Genomic DNA, 18,417 nt, shown 5'->3' with positions numbered 1-18,417 from the left:
AGTGAGGGAGAGCACATACCATAAAGAATCAAGGTGTTGTCTGTAAGAGGGTATTAGAAAGGACTTATTATAGAATTTGGGCTTGTGTTAAGAGATTTTGAAAGGGTTTAAGAAAATGAGGTTTTGCTCTGGATTGGATGCTGTCAGGAAGTAGGGTAATTCTATGGTTGGGTATCTTAATACATTTTATCTAGTAGGAAGGAAGATTAGAAAGAGGCTAAAGCTATAATTGGTAAAGAAGCAGCAGTCATTCATATTAGCTGGGGGAGGAGGATGTTGGGTATTTTTGTGGCTTGGACAGGACATAATCAGACATGATTATGGACTGGTCTTGTTTTTGTCTTGATCCATTATAGTTTCATAGTGGCCTTGTCTGATACTGACATTCTGTGAAACTTATGATTGACAAGAGAACACTCAGACCTATCTGTGGGTGCCGGGCCAGCTCCTAGCAAAACCAAGGCCAGGCTGATAGTATTAAGCCAGATCCCAAATGTCAGGGGCTGTGTTTTTCTTTTTCAGTGTATGAAATCCAGATTTATGTCCCCTAAATGGATTTTTGAAGCACAAAAGCCAAGAATACATTTTTTATGTTTTCCTATGTTCCCAAAGTCTAGCTCCTCAAAGAGAGGACAGCCTTGAGATATCAGGTAATCTTAGAGAAAATGACATCAGTTACAATGTTAAATCATTATCCTGTTATCTGTACAATGACATTAGCAGATGACTGGAACTATGATAGAGGTAGCATTGTGTAGGGAGAACCTAACACAGCCTCCCTGGAAGAGGTGACCTTTGAGATGACTTTTTCACCAGAAGAGGGAGAGGGAAGAAAAGATCCTAGGTGGAAAGAAAAGCCACATTGGCAGAGCTGGAGGAAAAGAGAGTACACTAGAGAAGTCAGTCATGGTACTTGCCTTGCTCATGGTTCCTTATAAGTAAAAGCAAAAGATTCCACCCCTGTCTGAAGCTGATTGGATCAGAAGTGCTTACTGACTCAAAAGGGCAGCTTCTTTCTAGGCTGGTCAGCAACCTATGAAGTTGCCCTGCACATAGAGAGGAGCTGGGTCAATCCAATTTTGTTTCTTTTTCAGGATTGTGGACTAGGAAATGTCCAGAGAAACAGGCTTTGAGGGGCCAGAGTTAAAGTTTAAGGGCTGTGTGAAGAGGAGCCTTGAGGAAAAGTGGGAGTCAGGAGGGATCATGGACAGTCAACATTATGGGGAGCAGGGACTCAAGGCAGAGAAATGGCAGGTTGAAAGAATAAGCAGTGAGGTAACTGGAACAGACAAACCACAGTAAGAGAAGATACCTGACAATAGTTGAATCCTCTTAGTGCAGAGTGGCAAAATGGAAATCCACTCACTCCTGAAGTTCCTCTTTTTCTGTGGGTAGAGAATGATTCAACCAGAATCTTTGTTCCTGGAGTTCAGATCCTTTCCTCCTCCTCAGCAATCTACAGAGAGCCTTAGAGTGCTCCTCCACTGACTCAAACCTATTTGAATTCTTTGCAACTGGAAGACCCCAACTAAAGCACAGAGGGAAGCAGGGACCAGAGCCTGGCAGGTACCATCTGCTAAGACTTGGGGCTTAGAAATAAACACTTCATCAGAGCTCATACAGTTGTAAGTGAAAGAAAACCCAACTCAGTTTGGTTTAAGACCGAATAGCACTGTGTTACCTCATATAACCGGAAAGTCCAGGGGTGGTTGGTGTGAGGCATGCTGGATTCAGGACTTGGACAATGTTATCAGGACTGTCTCGCCATGTCTCTGCTCTCTTCTTTTCTGTGGGTCTTCAGGCAGGCTCTTCTCTAGGTTTACATCCTATAGACATAGAGTGTTTTCTTAGTTGCTTGGGAAAAAACCCTGGGAAGGAGGATTAGGCCAACTTGAATTAGGGACCTGTCTCTGAATAAATCTCGATGGCTGTTAACACCTGGTATATTGGTGGGACCAGCCCTGCTCAACTGCAAGGATAAAATTGAGGGTAGATGCTAGACAGGCAAATTTAGAAGTGTGTCGTCATGTGGATGTGCTTGTGCATTTAAACTCCTTTATTAGTTCTAGCCACCAGAAGATGAGAAGCCTAGATAAGAAGGACAAAACAAAACATAGCCATTGTCTGGACAGGAATGCATCTTTTAATTTTAGTAAGAATTAGTTCAGAAGCCAAAATACATTTAATCTGTTGTTATTACTTTTTTTTTTTTTATCTTTCCAAATAGCTTTGGAATTTGATATAGTTGGTGGCACCATGATTAGAGAGTCATAGGACCATGAGAAAATGAAGTTCATGATGAGTCTAGAAGGAAACCAGCAGTGTGTAACAGAAGGGTTGTTTCTGGAGCTGAAAGGGTTGAATCTGGTTCTGTCATTTGCTGGCTTGAGTCATTTAGTCCCTCTGGGCTTCAGAATCTGTAATTGGGGAGGATGATAGACATCCTGTAGTGTTGTTGGTGAGGGTTAAATGCAAGATAAAATGTCTGGCATATGGGAGGTGCTGACTAATGGTAGCTATTGTTATCCAGAGGTTGCTTCAAGGCTACATGGCTCAGCCTTCCAAGATCCTCCTGCCTTCAGGGAGTACACACCCAATCACTTTAGACTCCCTGTCAGGCTGCTCTACCTGAGTCTATACTCAGCCCACCCCAAATAAAGAAAAACCCTGGTTGAAATCAGTTGATAAGGGACAGTTTGAAAACTACAGGTTTAATTCAGCCAACAGCAAGTTAATAATTAGCTAAAACTGAGAAATATGTTTAGAGAAAACATATCAGAATTCAGTGTTTTTATTTTCCAAATTAGTTTGTGTATACGGTTATTGACTCCTGTTATAAATGACATTCTAAAACCTTATACCTAGCAGTTTGTAAAGCAGTCCTAGAAACAGTGTGTATGTGTGTGTATATATGCATTTGTGTGCACATGTGTTTTGTGTGAACAAGAGGAACAGTGGTATTGTTGAAGGGGCCATTCACCTGGGAACAGAAGCTGATGAAGCCCCTGGCAGGTGGTAGGACCCTTGCCAAACCTGTGACTGGTTCCTAGGGATTGACTGAGGGGCTTGGGTCCCTGTTGAGGTTGTTCTTGTTGTGGCTGTCTGCACTAGAGAGCAGGCCCAGAGAAAATGTCTCAATGGAAAATTCAAAAGCTAGTTTTGAATAGAACCTTGCAGCAGCCAGTGTAATAAGAGACAGTGGGAACCTGGCTCTGTGGCTCACAAGCTAAGCACTGGGCCAGAGCTCTGCCACTATGTCATCTATGCATTAATGCATCTTCTGCCTCATACCTGCAAGCCAGGTGTGGGATTGGCAGCGTGAACCAGCTCCAGGTCAAAGCCCATGTGGACGTTCTGAACTTCTTTCATTGACCTTTCCTCTAGCTTATCCAAGGAGGAATAGCAGAAGCACGGGATGGTCACTTGGCAGCTGGAGTTTTATGAAGGTCATGTCAAATTTTAAGGCTTATAGTTCGTGAGTGCTGTTGGCTTCCAAGACCTATTTTTCTAGCCCAGAAATAAAGTGCAACCAGCGTTCATTCATTTGTTCATCCATTTATTCTACCCTACTTCTTAAAAGAAACAGAAGCATTTTTCAATTAAAAGAGAAGCCGTGGAGGATCAGGAATATAGATGTTCCTCAAACCTCAGTTGATATTTTAATATAATCTTAAAAACATAGTTCTGAGCTTCCTAGAAGAAAGGGAATACATTGTATCTGATAAAGGGAGGCTTACTAGCACATCTCCAGAGAAACATTTTCTGTTATGATTTCCCTAAATGCCAAACAGGTGTGTAAATTCCTCTAAATCAGTGGCTCTCCTCTTGTGGTCCTTTGGCCAGCAGCATCTGGGAACTTGTTAGAAATGCATACTCTCAGGCTCTACCCCAGACCTAGGAATCAGATACTCGGGTTGGAGCCCAGCAGTCTGAGCTTTAACAAACCCACTAAGCATTTCTGGAAGGATCCTGAAATTTGAGAACCACTGTTCTAAATGTGCTTAGTATTTAAAGAGGAGCCAGGTGCTACTAATTACTTTGATGCCTATTCACTTTGTTTAGCATGTCCATAGCAATCTGCAAAAGCAGGTGATCCATTTCATGGCCTTCCCCATACCTATGGTCTTTGCATAACCCCGGAATAGGGAGGCCAGACTGTCTATCATCAGGTTTATTCAACTCCAGCTTGTTTTTAGGAAGATGATGGCTATTTTTGAAAACACATTTCTATCGGTTCTTTTCACCTGCAGACTAGTAGTGATGTAACATAAATGTGTTTTCTTCAGCTGCAATTCTTTGTCAGTATTTTTAGGAAAAAACCCTATAAAATGTTAACAGGTGTAATTTCTTCTCAGTTTCTCCCTTAATATGTGCCTTACCATCTTATTAGAGGTAGAAATTTAATTTACATCCAGTAAATCTGATCAAAATTTCTAATTCCTCACAACATACATGTGTATTTGTCTTCTCTGTTGAAATCAGCACACTCATCCATCTGGATATTTGCAGAACAACTAGCTTTTCCCTTCCTGTGGAATTTCATGCTAATTTTTTTCTTTTTTTTTCTCCTTCTTTTAATATGAAATTTATTGTCAAATTGGTTTCCATACAACACCCAGTGCTCATCCCAATGGGTGCCCTCCTCAATGCCCATCACCCACTTTCCCCTTCCTCCCACCCCCCATCAACCCTCAGTTTGTCCTCAGGTTTTAAGAGTCTCTTATGTTTTGGCTCCCTCCCTCTCTAACCTTTTTTTTTTTTTTCTTTCCTTCCCCTCCCCCATGGTCTTCTGTTAAGTTTCTCAGGATCTACATAAGAGTGAAAACATATGGTATCTGTCTTTCTCTGCATGACTTATTTCACTTAGCATAACACTCTCCGGTTCCATCCACGTTGCTACAAAAGGTCATATTCCATTCTTTCTCATTGTCACGTAGTATTCCATTGTGTATATAAACCATAATTTCTTTATCCATTCATCAGTTGATGGACATTTAGGCTCTTTCCATAATTTGGCTATTGTTGAAAGTGCTTCTATAAACATTGGGGTACCCTATGATGCCCCTATGCATCAGCACTCCTGTATCCCTTGGGTAAATTGCCAACAGTGCTATTGCTGGGTCATAGGGTAGATCTATTTTTAATTTTTTGAGGAACCTCCACACTGTTTTCCAGAGCAGCTGCACCAGTTTGCAATCCCACCAACAGTGCAAGAGGGTTCCCGTTTCTCCACATCCTCTCCAGCATCTATAGTCTCCTAATTTGTTCATTTTAGCCACTCTGACTGGCGTGAGATGGTATCTGAGTGTGGTTTTGATTTGTATTTCCCTGATGAGGAGTGACGTTGAGCATCTTTTCATGTGTCTGTTGGCCATCTGGATGTCTTCTTTAGAGAAGTGTCTATTCATGTGTTCTGCCCATTTCTTCACTGGATTATTTGTTTTTCGGGTGTGGAATTTGGTGAATTCTTTATAGATTTTGGATACTAGCCCTTTGTCCGATATGTCATTTGCAAACATCTTTTCCCATTCCATCAGTTGCCTTTTAGTTTTGTTGATTGTTTCCTTTGCAGTGCAGAAATTTTTTATCTTCATGAGGTCCCAATAGTTCATTTTTGCTTTTAATTCCCTGGCCTTTGGGGATGTGTCAAGTAAGAAATTTCTGTGGCTGAGGTCAGAGAGGTCTTTTTCTGCTTTCTCCTCTAGGATTTTGATGGTTTCCTGTCTCACATTCAGGTCCTTTATCCATTTTGAGTTTATTTTTGTGAATGGTGTAAGAAAGTGGTCTAGTTTCATTCTTCTGCATGTTGCTGACCAGTTCTCCCAGCACCATTTGTTACAGACTGTCTTTTTTCCATTGGATATTCTTTCCTCTTTGTCAAAGATTAGTTGACCATACTGACCATACTTTTGTGGGTCTAATTCTAGAGTCTCTGTTCTATTCCATTGGTCTATGTGTCTGTTTTTGAAAAAAAATTTTTTTTAACATTTTATTTATTTTTGAGACAGGGAGAGACAGAGCATGAACAGAGGAGGGTCAGAGAGAGGGAGGCACAGAATCCAAAACAGGCTCCAGGCTCTGAGCTGTCAGCACAGAGCCCGACGCGGGGCTCGAACTCACAGACAGCGAGATCATGACCTGAGCCGAAGTCGGCCGCTTAACCGACTGAGCCACCCAGGCGCCCCAATGTGTCTGTTTTTGTGCCAATACCATGCTGTCTTGATGATGACAGCTTTGTAGTAGAGGCTAAAGTCTGGGATTGTGATGCCTCCCGCTTAATTTTTTTTTCTTAAAGCACACTTAATGAACAGTTTAAGTAAAAGCAAATGAAAAATTCAGATACTTGTCCTTCAGTTTCAAAGACAAATGAGAGACATGATGTTTTGGTTTTTATTCAGGTATATCATGTTATATAAACTCACTCAATGTATATCACACTCTTGAAACATCTCCAAGGATTCTGCATTTAGGGCTTTTCAAACTTCTGGCCAAGGTCAAGTAGAATATCACGTGTGTAGTCTTTTTTTATCCACCCTGTCTAGGACAATGCCACTGATACTGTTTCTGTATAAGAGCATGAGGTCTTGATTATTGTAGCTATATAATAAGTCTTGAAATTGGGTAGACAGATTCTTCCCAATTCCTTCTTTTTTCAAAAATAGTTTTAAGTGTTTTAGTTCTTTTGAGTTTTAATATAAATTTTGTAATCCTGTTTATATCGACAAAAAGTATTGCTGGGATTTTGGTAGGAATTGCATTAAACTACATATCAATTTGGGGAGAGTTGACATCTTTACCATGCTGAGTCTTCCCTTCCACAAATAATGGTATGTCTCTCCATTTATTTAGATCTTCTTTGATTTCTTTTATTGGCATTGTGTATTTTTAAGTATACAAGTCCTGTCCATGTTTCATTAGATATATACCTGAGTATTTCATTTTTTGAGAGATTGTAAATGGTATTATATTTTTCAGTTTGGTGTCCAATGTATTCATTGTTAGTATACAGAATCACAATTGAGATTTTTGTTTATTTAGTATCCTGTGACCTTGTTGAATTCATCTATTAGTTCTTGGAGGTTGTGGTTTGTTTTTTTTTTTTTTAAGATTCCTTGAGTTTTTCTATGTAGAAAATCAAGTCATCTGCAAATAGGGATTGTTTTATTTCTTCCTTTTTGATATGTATGTCTTTTCTTGCCTCACTGCACTGGTTAGAACCTACAGCTTTATGTTGAGTGAGAGTGGTGAGAACAGATCATTACCAATCTGAGGGGGAAAGCATTCAACTTTTTCCCAGTAGCTGTAGTTTTTTGAATATGGCCTTTATCAAGTTGAGGATGTTTTCTTCTCTTCTTAGTTTTCTGAGATTTAAAAAAAAATCATGACTAGGTATTGGATTTTGTCCAGTGCTTTTTCTGCATTGATTGATCAAATGATTTATCTTCTTTAACCTGTTAATTTGATTTTTGAATATTGAAACAGCTTTGCATCCCTTTGGGGGGGGAACCCGCTTAATCGTGGTGTATCATTCTTTTAACAGATTGTTGAATTCTACTTGGAGTTCCATTTGCTAATATTATGTTAAGGGTTTTTACATCTGTTCTCATGAGGGATATAGGTTGGTAGTTTTATTTTTTTGTATGTTTTTAAAGTTTATTTATTAAATTAAAAAAATGTTTATTATTTTTGAGAGAGAGAGAGAGTGTGAGCAGGGGAGGGGCAGAGAGAGAGGAAGACACAGAATCTGAAGCAGGCTTAAGGCTCTGAGCTGACAGCACGGAGCCCGACATCAGGCTTGAACTCATGAACCGTGAGATCATGACCTGAGCTTAAGTAGGAAGCTTAACTGACTGAGCCACCCAGGCACCCCTAAAGTTTATTTATTTATTTTGAGAGAGAGGGAGAGAGCGTGTGTGCACATGAGTTGTGGAAGGGTACAGAGAGAGAGGGAGAGAGAGAATCCTAAGCAGGCTCTGTGCTGTTAGCACAGAGCCTGACGTGGGGCTGGATCTCAGGAACTGTTAGATCATGACCTAACCTGAAATCAAGAGTTGGACACTCAACCTACTGAGCCACCCAGGTGCCCCATTTTTGTATTGTTTTTGTCTGGAATTGGCATTTGGGTAATAATACTGGCTTAAAATGAATTGGAAGGTGTATCCTCCTATTGTACTTTCTAGAAGAGATTGTATACAATTGTTGTTAATTCTTCCTTAAACATTTGATAGAATTCTCCAGTGAAACCATCTGGGCCTGAAGGGTTTTTTTTTCCTTTGTTTTGGTAGCTTTTAAATTATGAATTCAATTTTCTCAGCATTTACAAGGCTATTCAAATTACTTTCTATTGGGTGATTTGTGGCAGTTTGTGTTTCTTGAGAAAGTGGGTCATTTCATTTACTGTTATATGTATGTGTGTAGAGTTGTTCATGGTGTTCCTTTACTTTTCTTTTGATGTTTGCGTGGTCTAAATTGATGTCCCCTGTTTAATTCCTTATATTGGTAGCTTGTGTATTGTCTTTTTTTCCTTCTCAGTTTTGCTAGAAGTTTGTCAATGTTATCAGTCTTTTCAAAGACCAGCTGTTTGTTTCACTGATTTCTCTTTAATGTTTTTCCTTCTGCTTGATTGGGATTATTTTGCTTTTCTTGTTTTGGTTCTTGACTTGGGAGCCTAGATTATTGCTTTTAGACTGTTACTCTTAGTGCTATAAAATTTCCTCTAAGCACTGTTTTAGCTGTACCCCACACATTTTGATAGTTTGTGCTTTCATTTTCACTCAGTTCAATTAAATTGTTTTTTACCTCGAGATTTCATCCTTGACCTAAGGATTATTTGGAAGTTGTTTAGTTTCCAAGTATTTTAAGATTTTTCCTTTATCTTTCTGCTACTGAACTTTAGTTTGATTCCATTGTGGTTGTGGAGCACACTCTTAAGATAACAATTCTTTGAAGTTTTTGAGGTTTATTTTATAGCCCCGGACATGATCTGTCTTGGTATGTGTTCCATAAGCCCTTGAAAATCATGTGTATTCTGCTGTTATTGGGTGGAGTGTTCCATAAATATTGATTAGATCTTGTTGTTGAATGCGTTGTTGAGTTATTTTATATTTTATTTTCTGTCTAGTTGTTCCATAAATTGCTCAGAAAGGGGTGTTGAAGTCTCTAACTGTAATTGAGGATTTGTCTCTTTCTCTTTTCAGTTTTTGTCTTCCATATCTTGCAGCTCTCTTGTTTTGTCTATACACATTTAGAATTGCTGTCTTCTTAGTGGACTGACCCTTTTATCATTATATAATGTCTTTCCCCATCTCTAGTAATTTTCTTTGCTATGAAGTCTACTCCTACTTTCCTTGGTTACTGTTTATGTGATATATAGTTTTCTATTATTTTTTTCAACCTGCCAATTTCATTACATTTGAAGAGAGTTTCTTGTAGATAGCATATAATTGGGTTAGGTTTTGAAGTCTACTCTGCCAATCTTGGTCTTCTAATTGATACATGAAAATCATTTATGTTTAATGCAATTATTGATATGTAAATATTGATATGTTAATATGTCAATAAGCCTGCCATTTCATTTTTTGTTTTCTCTTTATTCTGTTTGCTTTTCCTGCCTTGAATATTTTCCATATTCAATATTGAATATTTCCTGCTTGAATATTTTTCAAATTCCATTTTGATTTATGTATATTTTTTTGTATATTTTTTTTTTCATGGCTGCTTTAGATATTACATTATATATACACATAACTTACTATAGTCTGTTGATGTTGTTATTTTACCAGTTTGAGGGGAGTATAGAAATCTTACCTCTTTATGTGCCCTTAGCCTCTCCCATTTATAATGTAATTGTCTTAAATATTCCCTTTCTATGCATTTAGAACCACATGATTCTATAATTTTTGCTTCATTATCAGTCATAATTTAGACCTCTCCAGTGGAGAAGAAGCTTATTTTATTTACCCATAATTTAGCTACCATGTTCTTACTTCTTTCTTGATGTTCTAAGTTTCCTTCATTTATCATTTCCTTTCTCTTTATTTTTTTTTTTCAGGAACTTTCATGCTGTTTTCCATATTGCCTGTACCAATTTACAATCCCACCACCAAAGTTTCCCTTTTCTCCACATCCTCACCAACACTTGTTATCTCGTCTTTTTGATAATTGGCATTCTAACAGGTGTGAAGTGGTTTTGATTTCTGTTTCCCTGGTGATAAGTGATGTTCAGCATCTTTTCATGTACCTCTTGGCCATCTGTATTTTCTCTGGAAAAATGTCTATTCAGATCTTTTGTCCGTTTAAAAAATCAGATTATTTAAAAAAAAGTATTATTATTATTTTTGCAATTGAGTTGTATGTGTTCCTTATATATTTTAGATATTACCTTATAAGTTAGCTGATATACTTATCAGGTATATGATTTGCAAATGTTTTCTCCCGTTTAATAGATTACCTTTTCATTTTGTTGATTATTCCTTTTTCCCCCAGAAACTTTTTAGTTTGATGTAGTTCCACTTATTTACTTTTCCTTTTGTTTCTTGTGTTTTTGGTGTTATACTGAAAAAGTCATTGCTAAAACCAATGTCAAGAAGCTTTTTTCCCCTATGTTTTTAAAAGGGATTTTATGGTTTCAGGGCTTACATTTAAGTCCTTAATCCATTTTGAGTTAATTTTTGTAAGTGGTATAAGATAGAGGTCCAGTTTCATTCTTCTGCATGTGATTATCCAGTTTTCCCAGCATCACTTATTAAAAAAGACTGGTCTTTCCTCATTGAATATTTTTGGCTTCTTGTCAAATATTAGTTGGTTGTATGTGCATGAGGTTATTTCTGAGCTGTCTTTTCTATTTCATTGGTCTGTATGTCAATTTTTATGCCAGTGCCACACTATTTTAATTACTATAGCTTTGTAGTATAGTTTAAAGTCAGGAAGTGTGATGACTCCAGCTTTGTTCTTTCTCAAGATTGCTTTGGCTCTTTGGGGTCTTTTGTGGTTCCATATGAATTTTAGATTTTTTTTTCCTATTTCTGTAATACCATTGAAATTTTGTAGGGATTGCTTTGAATCTGTAGATGGTTTTGAATAGTATGGGCATTTTAACGATATTAACTCTACAGACACAGTATATCTTTCCATTTATTTGTATCTTCTTCAATTTCTTTCACCAAATTTTATAGTTTTCCATGTAAAGATCTTTTACCTCCTTGGTTATATTTATTTCAAAGTATTTTAATCTTTTTGATGCTATCACAGATAGGATTGTTTTCTTTATTGCTCTTTCATATGTTTTGTTGTTAGTGTATAGAAATGCAACTTATATTTCAATGTTGATGTTGTTTCCTACAACCTTACTGAAATCATTTATGATTTTAATAGTTTTTTTTTGTGGAGTCTAGGGTTTTCTCTCTATATGTATACATCTCATGTCATCTGAAAACAAAGACAATTTTACTCCTCTAATTTGGGTGCTCCCAAAGGCACTTTTGTCTGTGGGTGGTTGCCAAATTATTGTTGAACAGGGATACAAGTGAAGAATGTCTTACTTGACCATCTTGCTGATGCCACTTATCCCCCTTTTCTTCTTTTGTTGAAGCAACCACTATAATGAACTTGTTATATGACATTCTTGTCCACATTTTTTTCTTGTCCACATTTTTACACATTTATCACATATTTGTATCTAAAGTCTAGCACGTCCATGTCTGGTATTGCTTTGCATGTTACAAACATTTATATATTGATAGAGATCAAGTTCATTTATTTTAATTACTGAATAGAATTGTATTGGATGGATATGCCTCATTTTATTTTCATTGATCAATAGTTCACTGCCTTTAATATTTGATTATTATCAAGGCTGCTACTATGTATCCCTGGACATGTCTTTTTGTGCAGTAGTTGAGAATTTCTCTGTCAGATTCCAGGAATGAATGAAAGTGCTAGACAATATGGTAATGCATTTTTAATTTTACCTGAAACTGTCAAACTGCTCTCCAAAATGGCAGTACATTCCCACCAGCACTGTGAGTGTTTTTGTTTCCCTCTAATTCTCCAACACTTGATATATATTGTGCAACTTAAAAAATATTTGAGAGTCTAAAAGATTTGAAATAAGTGATCTCTCAAAAAACACAAACAGTATTCTGTCACATCATGCCATCCCTACCCCCAACCCATCAGGGGTCCTTACATTTAGAATAAAATCTACATTAAAAAAACACAGCCTATTAAAGCTGCCTTCTGCCCAAATCACTACCATCCCCTAGTGCCATTCTTTGTTGTATTTCAGATGCTGGGGTCATACTGGCCCATTTCTGTTTCTTAAGCCAGTTAAACTCAGTTAAACTCTGACCTGCCTTTAAATCTTTATATTTACAGTTCTATCTGCCTGGGCAGTTCTGTTCCCAGTTTGACCATCAGCTTATCCTTGAGGCATCAGGATGAAGGGACAAATATTACTTCCTTAGAGTGGCCTTCCTAGAGCATCCTGTCTATGTAAGGTAGCAATAACATCCTCTCCTTTCCCCATTTATTTCCTATCAGATTGCCCCCTTTCACCTACCACCATTTGTTTATTTGTATTTACTTGTTTACTGTGAACAGGCAATATAGCTTCTTCCCTCCCATCTTCCAAATGTCTAGCAAAATGTCTCTTGAGTTCCATACTAACCTAGGATTATGCAGGAAAGGGGGATTTTGGGAAATGTAGTTCTAGCTCAAGTAGGTTGACACAATACAAATCTACCACAAATTTAGCATTGTTCTTATGGGTTGGGAAAAGAGAAAGATATTTATTGGATATGTTTTATGGGCCAGGGACCATGCAAGGTAATTTATACATATTTTCACTTAATTCTGAAAACAGTTCTGTGAAGTAGTTGGTATTGTCCTCATTTTATAGAAGACTGTAGCTCTATGAGGTTAAATAGCTTGCTTTATATCATATAGTTACTAAATGATATCATTGGTATTTAAATCCAAGTCTTTCCAGTTCCCAAACCCATTCATTTCAATGACATAGTCCCAGTTTTTAATTACTTAGTTTTATTACTATTTACATCATTTTGGTAGATTAATTTTGTCTTAAAAAAGTAAAGCTGTTAGTGACCATTAGCTTTTTATGTGTAAAAGTGTCCAGTGGGGAGATGATGGCTTGAATTGCCCATTGAAGCCAAGATGACTATCTGGGGCAGAAGGTATCAATTATTTAATTTTAATTTTTTCCCTCTACAAATTATTTTACTGATTTCCCATTATCTTTAACATTCAGTACAATTACTGCTCTTATTTTACAGTTTCTTTTAGATAGAATTGACATAAAGCACTGTACAGTTTTAAAGTGTATAGCATAATGACTTGACTTACATAAATTTTGAAATGATTACCACAATAAGTTTAGTTAACATTGAATCTTAATTATTAATGGGAATAGAAATCACCCATAGAAATGTGGTCCTCACAAGAGTTTCCCAAGCTTGTCTGAAGGTTAGAACCATCTGGAGTGCTGGTAAAAAGTATAGATTTCTAAGCCACTCTGCAGGAGATTTGAGTCATAAGGTTTGTAGAGGGGAGACTACCTTTAAACAAATACCCCAAGCAATTTGTATCATAAGGAAAAATTGGGAAAAACTGCCTTACTTTCCACTTCAAGAACTTTTGATGGAGTGGCAGCTAATTTGATTTTGGAAGAAGAAGGTTCCTAGAATTCTAGTAAGAATGGCAGGAGTGCAAGGAATGCCTTGCAGATGCAACCAAATTTCAGAGCCAAATATCCATACAACCAAATGTACACAGAAATATGTGAGTACTTGAATAGTCAGGCTTGACACAGTGGAAAAAAATGATAAGGCATTTCAAGAGAGAAATTTATCCAGGAATTAGTAATAAGGGTGTTGGAAGGGCTGGGAAAACAAAACAGAGTAAGGTGAGGTTACTCAAAGAGGCATGGAGAAAAAAGGGGAAATAGGGTGATCTGGAACCAAGAAGCTACCGAGGTATCTGCTTTGGAGTTGATTCCCAGGCTTAGCAACCTGAGGCTTAGTCATTGCTGGGGTGGACTGCAAAAAGAGGGGAAGAGAGAGAGGAGAGAGAGGAGGGAGAAAATGAACACTAGTTTCTGCCGTCTTCCTGCTCTTCAGTCTCTTCCAGTGCTTCCCATTGGCTGAACTTGACTGGAATTCAGCTGGGAAACAAGTGTGGGGATTGTAGTCTGTAGTCTGCAGACTGTAGTCTTCGTGATATGAAACAGAACATAAGTGGTGGGAATAGAGCTGAGAGCCACCAGATGATTATTTAATCAACTGGAGGGTCCAGTCAAAACAGGGTCATGGCTTGAGGCAGTCTGTAGCTAGGGGAAAGAAACCCACGTAACTCCTCAAAGTAGCGAGTTGTAAGAGTTCAGGTTGGTAACACTTGTGTCCATTTTACTTGGAAATGTTGCTTAACACCCTCTGTGATATAGTTTATGGCTTAATCAATGGAAAGAGAATCTATTATAATTGTCCAAGTCAGAAGCTGAAACTCCATCCTCAGGGGCGAGTCAAGTCAACAGCCTTATTTTGCAAAACTTACAAATGTTTAAAAAACTTTGGGTTGCCAAATTTAAAAATTATATTTCACACAAAAATAAAAAAAATCTACCTTCTCTTGAAAAGTTAGAATATTTGGCAAATTTGGAATCTCATCCAACATGGCAACAGTCAGCTGGGAGAATTATAGTGGGAGCTGAATTTAGGCAGAGTATATGTTTTTCTTGTGTCTTCCTGACATACATTATGTACCTGGTCTCTATGGGCATTTGAATTTACAATTTCTGGTCTTAATATACCATTATATTTTTAGTTTATAAGTTTATAAAATTTTAACTTATACGTTCATAAAAAATGTGAGAACAGAGGTTTATCTGTACTTCAGGCAATTTACTACTGTTTATGTGACCTAGTGAGACAAAACATTGACAATGATGTTTATGATAGTGGTGAAGGAACTACTAACCATCAGGTGGAAACATCCAGAGGTGAACACTGATCATCTGGGAAGATGTTAAAATTCTCACTCAACATCATTAATCATCCAGGAAATGCAAATCAAAGCCACAGTGAGGTATTACCTCACATCAATCAGAATGGCTAGTCTCCAAAAGATAAGACATAACAAGTATTGGCGAGGATGTGGAAAAAAGGGAACCCTCATGCACCTTGATGGGAATGTAAATTGGTGTAACCACTGTGGAAAACAGTATAGAGGTTCTTCAAAAAATTAAAAATAGAAATACCATATGATCCAGTAATTCCACTTCTAGGTATTTACCTGAAGATAAGGAAAACACTAATTCAGAAAGACGCATACACCCTTATGTTTATTGCGGCATTATTTACAATAGCAAAGATATGGAAGCAACCCAAGTGTTCATCTATAGTTGAATGGATAAAGAAGACACACACACACACACACACACACACACACACACACACACACAGGAATATTACTCAGCCATAAAAAGAATGATTATCTTGTCATTCACCACAATGTGAATTGACCTAGAAAGTATTATGCTAAGTGAAATACGCCATATAGAGAAAGACATATGATTTTACTTATACGTGGAATAAAAAAAAACAAAACAAATACACAATAACAACAAAAACAACAACAAAAAGAAAAAGACTCATAAATATAAGGAACAAACTAGTGGTTGCTAAAGGGAAGGGGAATGGTGGAATAGAGGAAACAGGTGAAGGGGATTAAGAGGGACAAACTTCCAGTTATAAGTGATGAAAAGTACAGCATAGGAAATATAGTCAATAATGTTATAATAAATACACTTTTAGTGATGAGCATTTCATAATGTATATAATTGTTGTACACCTGAATTTAATATTATATGGCTATTATACTTCAATTAAAAAATATCCTCTCTAGCCCTGAAAAATTAGCTCTTGACTGTAAACAAAATGTCACATTAGTGGAGCTAAAAAATTTGGGTCTAATGTTAAACTCCTGGATATTTAATGTCTTGGTCCCTGCACATCTTTACAGGGAAGAGAAGGATCACCGATATGTGTAATCCTGTATCCTATTTCCTCAGTAAACAAGTTACTCTAGAAACACTTAGCAATAGCTTGGTGACCACCCTGAATTCTAAGAAACTTCAAAAGTCAACTTGCAGCTGGGCAGGATCTTTGATTAGAAACTTTTTCAAAGATGCTTTCCTTCACATCAGCGTACAGTTATTATCTGGTTTTGCTACTAATATTTTAGGAAGTGTTTGAGCATAATTCTATAAAGAATTTTTTTTCCAGCTGACCATGGGTCAGTATCTTGCCTCTACATTGGCATATGAGTGTTATCAAGGAGCTGAAAAGATCATTCATTGTATTACTTATGTAAAAATGGGCAAAAAGCTTAGAACTTCAAAGCTGTAGGACTTTCCCAAACTAGGAGAGATGGATGATTATAGGCCTTCCTTGTAGGCAGTGGTCTCCAGAGACTGTCCCCTGCCCCCCCTAATTGCTGGCATCTCTGTTGCAGTGATGAAAAGCTTGGACATTTTAGTCTATGTTGGGAATCTGAAGTGGACAAGGGGAAAAGGGGCTCCCATGTAAGAGCAGCCTTCCTAAATGCCTTCCTTTCATTATCTGAAAAAAAAAAAAGAAGAGAAAAAGCAGAATTTTATTAGAATACATTTATATCAGGGAAACCATAAGACATTTACTTATTATACTTATTATAAAGTTAATGAGAACGATGAGTCAGTTTTCATGAACACATACATATGAAATCAGGTTCTGGGTGATTATTGTGCTCTTCAAACTCAAAATCCAGTTCATTTCTGAATTTTGTTGTGGCTGAAAATACTGAGAAAATTCCAACCCACACAAATCAGTAGTTGCAAATGGTGGAAGATTTTAAACAGCAGTTTTTGCAACTTAGAATGTGTTTCAATTAAACAGAGGCAAGAAGAGATTATACGGAATTTTGCACGTAAATAAATTAATGTAGTAGCAGGAGTCTGTGTCAGCAACTTCCCAAATGTGTTAACATTTGAGTTACTTAAAAGTTAAACTTCCAAAATTCTTTCTTAACCACAGTCATATCTTCACATAGTTAAAACACTAATGGTACAAAAAATTTATGATAAAATATAGTAGTTGCTTTTTCTAGCCCTCCCCACCTCGATTCTTTCTCACCAAATACAACTACTTTCAACCACTTGAGCTGTTTCTTTGAGTGTTTACCTTCACATCTCTCAATAATCTTGTTCAAATTTTTCTTGAATAACGTGTTTGGAATATTATCTGTTATCTTTCTTTTATGTTGACCGAGGATTTTATAGGTCCCTACTCTCTCCTGCCTCCTACACTTTTGCCACTCCTCATTTTCTCAGTAGCACAAACTTTGGTTAAGTTAGTGTTAACATTGTATGTCAACTAGACTTAAATAAAAAAGAAATTAGTCAGTGTTTACACTGTAATGACAATGTAAATACTGTTTGCTGCTGACCATCATTTACTGTGGTAATTTCTGCTACAACTTTATTTTTCCTGGAGTTAATAACTGCTTTATTTTTTTTTCACTTGTTTAGTTTACTATGTGACCGTTATGGGCTGAATTATGGCCCCCTCCCCAAATTCATATGTTGAAGTCCTCACCCTCAGTACCGCAGAATGTGACTGTGTTTGGAAACAGGGCATGTAGAGAGGTGATTACATAAACATGAGGTCATTAAGGTGGGCCCTAATCAATATGACTCGTGTCCATATAAGAAGAAATTAGGACACAGATCCTTAAGAGTCTTTAAGCTAAGGAGGGGCCTTAGAAGAAACCCACCCTCCCAACACTTTGATCTTGAACTTCCAGCCTCCAGAACTGAGAGAAAATAAATTTCTATTGTTTAAGCCTTCCAGATGGTCCAATGAACTTACTGATAATTTTTTCCAAACATTTAAGAGTTCCAAACAGCCTGTCAATTCCACTTTTCCTCCCCTTTTCTCTTATTGCCTTTTTTCAGTTAAAGCACAGGCTAATACAGAACCTGGATACTCCACTCTCCTCAGAATCCCTGACTTGGAGAGCCAAGTATAGGCTGGATTTCAGCCCCACTGATCTGGGTGGAGGTGGAGTACCTGTGTGCCAGACATGAACTGTACAGCTGCACTCAGTGCCCTCCTGTATGTCTTCCTGCTCTAGTCTGTGTTCTTGTCCTCAAGTCCCTTGCTGGGGTACTCAGGCTTCCCTTCACCCCTGTCCTTGTCTGCATCATTTGTTTTCTGGATCCTATGTTATCCTTTTTTTGGTTTACTCCCTTCTTTTGCCAAAGCAAGATTTCCAGTAATTTTTTTTTAAGTGTTTATTCATTTGTTTTGAGAGAGAGACAGAGAGCATGAGTGGGAGAAGGGTAGAGAGAAAGAGAGAGAGAGG

This window comes from Panthera pardus, unplaced genomic scaffold, assembly GCF_024362965.1.
Source record: "Panthera pardus isolate Hobbes unplaced genomic scaffold, ASM2436296v1 HiC_scaffold_16, whole genome shotgun sequence".
In the NCBI taxonomy this organism is placed as follows: domain Eukaryota; kingdom Metazoa; phylum Chordata; class Mammalia; order Carnivora; family Felidae; genus Panthera; species Panthera pardus.
The sequence above is the reverse complement of the archived record's forward strand: the minus strand, read 5'-3'. Positions refer to the sequence as shown.